This window comes from Mixophyes fleayi, chromosome 1 (assembly GCF_038048845.1).
Source record: "Mixophyes fleayi isolate aMixFle1 chromosome 1, aMixFle1.hap1, whole genome shotgun sequence".
NCBI lineage: Eukaryota > Metazoa > Chordata > Amphibia > Anura > Limnodynastidae > Mixophyes > Mixophyes fleayi.
In genome coordinates, this window is record NC_134402.1 from 309,923,568 (window position 1) to 309,928,083 (window position 4,516).

A 4,516-nucleotide genomic window follows, 5' to 3' on the forward strand; every position below is an offset into this window, starting at 1 on the left:
GGGGGTGTGAGACCGCTGTGTTTGGGGGCGATTCCGTAGGTCTATAACATGTGTGATAGGTAGAGAGAAACTGCGGGCTGAAATCGTGTGTGATCTCATACAGCGAACACCCCAAAGTCACGGCAGCTGGGAGCGTGTTCGTGATAGAAAACATGACATATATAGATAAGTGAATATTACTGTATATATTTCATGGTATAGACACAGAATCGTGAAGCATTGTTGTAATTATAATGTGTATTTTTTATAATATTTTATATGTTTTTAATAAAAATATGTTTTAATTATATGGGGCATATCAATTAGGATTCGCTGCCGCTATTACGTGCAGCCGGACATGTTCCGGTACTGCAACATTGTAGATTTCATAGGGGTGCGTACAGAAATCTGCAATGTTGCGGTACCGTAATGTCACTTTACATGCGCAGCCGGGCGTAATCGTGGTCGCATTTCCTAATTCAATACCCCCCTAAATGTGTTAGAGTGTAATTCCCATCGCTCCATATATTTTTTTTAGTCGTTACTAAATGAAGACCTAAATTACTCCAGACAACTATAGAGGTTCTCCATAAAAAGAGTGAGAATAAAGGAGTTCTAACAGTCTAAGGGGGGAATTCTATTAGCCGCGATGTTCCTCTGTGCATTTTTACCATTATTACAGTATAAATACCCATTCATTTTTCCTCAACCCTCAACTTCAGAAAAAATGAGTCGATATTTCTGTAAAAATATCCACACAAAGTGTCTCCGGAATCGAGACACTTCACGGCTAATTGAATTCCCCCCTAAAAATGCCTTATGTCACAAACTTTAATAAGGAATCCCATAAAATAAAACAAAGCATTTTGAGAAATGTTACTAGTCTAAAGACAGATGTGATGTTTAAGGATCTGATTCTTGACAATCCAGTTATTATTTTTAAGAAAAATAAGTATTTGAAAATTTTCCTTGCAACCAGCGCTCTGAAAACATTTAAAGATCCGGTGAACAATATTACTTGGTTTCCCCCAAAAACTATAAGTATGTCTTATAGATGCAACACATATGTGTGTCTTTTCTATCCATTTTATTAATTGTATTACAGTTTTTTTTAATGCTGAAGTTTTGGTTTAAAGAACATGATTTTAATTGCAAGACCAGTAATGTCATCAGTCTTAATAAAAAAAGCCTATTCATGAACTTTTCTAATGCAATGAAAGGCTGCTCCAGTCAGTGAGTTTTTGGAAATAAAATGTTTCACTGGAAAACATTTTAGGCTACTTTACTTTCTACAAGTACGTAGTGCCAGGTACACAATGGCTTTCTCCTGGGAGTTCTGCTTGTCTTTGAGGAATAATTTCCACACATAATGTGAAATTATATTTAGCTCAGACTACCCACAAACCCCCTCTATATAAACAAGTTTGAGTACAAATCCTCAGTTACTGTGTTACACTGTGTGTGTCTCTTCTCTCATCTCTGCGATCTTTCTGACTTCTCCAACTCTCCCTTCCCTCTCTCCGACCACCATCTCCTCTCCTTTACTCTGTCCTCCTCCCAGGCTCCCACCTCTCCGAAATCTACCTTCACTAGGCGCAACCTTGATGCCATTGACCCTGCCATATTCTCCTCCGCTCTTGATACTCTCCTTTCACCTCTTCCCTCCCTGGCCTACCCTGACCAAGCGTCCTCTCTCTACAACCTCTCCCTCATTACTGCCCTGGATGCTGTTGCCCTGGCCTCCTCTGTCCGCCAGCGATGCCTCATTCCCAACCCTGGCACTCCAAACTCACCCGCTTCCTCCAGAAGTGCTCTCTCACTGCTGAACGCCTCTGGAGGAAATCTCGCTCCCTGGCCGACTTCCTTCACTTTAAATTTATCCTCACCTCATTCTGCTCCGCTCTCTCCCTTGCTAAACAATCCCTCTTTAAGTCCCTTATCTCTTCTGAGTCCTCCAACCCCCGCCACCTCTTTGCCACCTTCAACTCCCTCCTCTTTCCACCCCCCCTCCCATCCCGACTTCCCTCTCAGCTTCTGACTTCGCCAAATTTTTCTCTTTCATATCGAGGCCATCAGACTGAACATCTCCTCCTCCCTTTCCCCTCCATCCCCTCACCTCCCCCCAACAACCAACTCTGGTGCTCCTTCTGCCCTACTTCAGGTGAAGAAGTTCTCTCACTTATTCTATCCTCTCCACCCTCTACCTGTCCTCTCCATCCTATCCCCTCTCGCCTCCTCCGCTCGCTCTCTCCCACTGCCTGCTCTTACCTAGCTAACCTCTTCAACCTATCACTCTCCTCTGGCGTAATCCCCTCCTCATTTAAACACGCTCTCATCTCTCCCATCCTCAAAAAACCCAATCTTGACCCCACCTCTCCTGCTAACTATCACCCTATCTCACTTCTCCCCTTTGCCTCTAAACTACTTGAGAGGATTGTCTGCAGCCGCCTCACCAGACACCTCTCGGACTATTCCCTCCTCGACCCTCTCCAATCTGGTTTCCGCCCCCTGCACTCCACCAAAACTGCCCTGGCCACAGTTACCAGTGATCTACTTTTATACAAATCCAAGGGTCACTTCTCCCTAGTCATCCTTCTTGACCTTTCTGCGGCCTTTGACACCTTAGACCACCCCCTCCTGCTACAAACCCTTCTCTCTCTTGGCCTATCTGGGTCTGTCCTCGCCTGGTTCACCTCATATCTCGCTAACCGCTCCTTCTCTGTATCCACGTCTGGCTCCTTCTCCACCCCATCCCCTCTTCCTGTCGGAGTCCCTCAGGGCTCTGTTCTCGGCCCTCTACTCTTTTCACTCTATACCTCCTCCCTTGGTGCTCTCATCTCCTCCTTCGGTCTTCAGTATCACTTTTATGCCGATGACATCCAACTCTACACCTCCTCGCCCGGTCTCTACCCCACCCTCCTCTCTCGTTTATCCGACTGCCTCTCTGCCATCTCCTCCTGGATGTCCTCCTGCTTTCTCAAAATTAACATCTCTAAAACTGAACTCATTGTCTTTCCTCCCCCCAGGCTCCTCTCCCACCATGACCTCTCTATCACCATCAACAGCACCACCATCTCTTCTGTCACCCAACTCCGCTGCCTGGGTGTTACCTTCGACTCCTCTCTCTCTTTTGCACCCCACATTCAATCCCTCGCCCAAGCCTATTGCTTCCAGCTTCGCAATGTTGCCCGCATCCGGCCCTTCCTCTCTCAGGATGCCACCAAAATCATCATCCACGCACTCATTTTCTCCCGCCTCGATTATTACAGCCTCCTCCTTTCTGGCCTCCTCCTCTCCCACCTTGCCCCCTCCGCTCTTTTCTCAATGCGGCTGCAAGACTCATCTTCCTCTCTCGCCGCTCCTCCTCCGCATTCCCCCTCTGCCTTGCCCTTCACTGGCTCCCCATCCCCTACAGAATCCTTTTTAAACTCCTGACCACCACGTTCAAGGCTCTTTCCCAGTCCACTCCCCCCTATATCTCTAACCTCCTCTCCATTCACACTCCTGCCCGCTCCCTGCGCTTGGCCAATGACCGTCGCCTCTACTCCACCCTGGTCACCTCTTCCCACTCCAGAATCCAGGACTTCTCCCGTGCAGCCCCCCTTCACTGGAATGACCTCCCCCGCTCCATCCATCTCTCTCCCAATCTTAGCTCCTTCAAACGAGCACTTAAAACTCACCTCTTCCTTAAAGCCTACCATCCTTCCACCTAACCCACTATCCACTCTCTCCTCCCGGTCCCATCTCCCTCCCATATGCGTCAACTGACTCTCTTTGTGCCTTAGTCTTGTTCACCCTCCCTTAGGATGTAAGCTCACTTGAGCAGGGCCCTCTTCCCTCCTGTATCCATACCTGTTCTTCTGCTCTGTACTTCTGCATTAGCCTGCCTGGAGCCTCTGAAGTTTGGTATTTATTGTTTATTGTTCAGTAATGTCTTACCCTGTATAGTCTACTGTTTGTACAGTGTACGGCGCTGCAGAACCCTTGTGGCGCCAAACAAATAAAGGATAATAATAATAATAATAATAATGTGAACATTTTTTTAGCTCAGACTACACAGGCCCCCTCTCTTTAAACAAGTTTGAGCACAAATCCTCAGTTACTGTGTTACACTGTGATTCTCCTGCACAATAGAATTTTTCAGCTTCTTCAGGTGTCAGTCCAGTGACTTTCAAATAAACTTCTCCTTTATTTGTGTCTCGGGACAGAGTTAGCCGTCCCTGAACAGAGTGGGCATAGTTTAAGTTAGCATTGTACCATATAACTCAAAAAAACTCCAACCCTTTCCCTGGAGCTTGGCGGATCCAGCTCACACCATACATATTAGTGCTGTCAGTGAGGGAGGCACCGGTCACTTTACAGGTCAGTTCCAGAGGCTCTGTTGGTTTCACAGTCCCAGGACCAGAATCCACTAAGGAGATTTGTGAAGTACACATGTAATATACACAAAATGTTTTAATTTTAGCTCTTTATTTACTCTTCCATAGACTATGGTTACTGGGAGCTTATAGACTTGATAATTACATCAGACTCACAT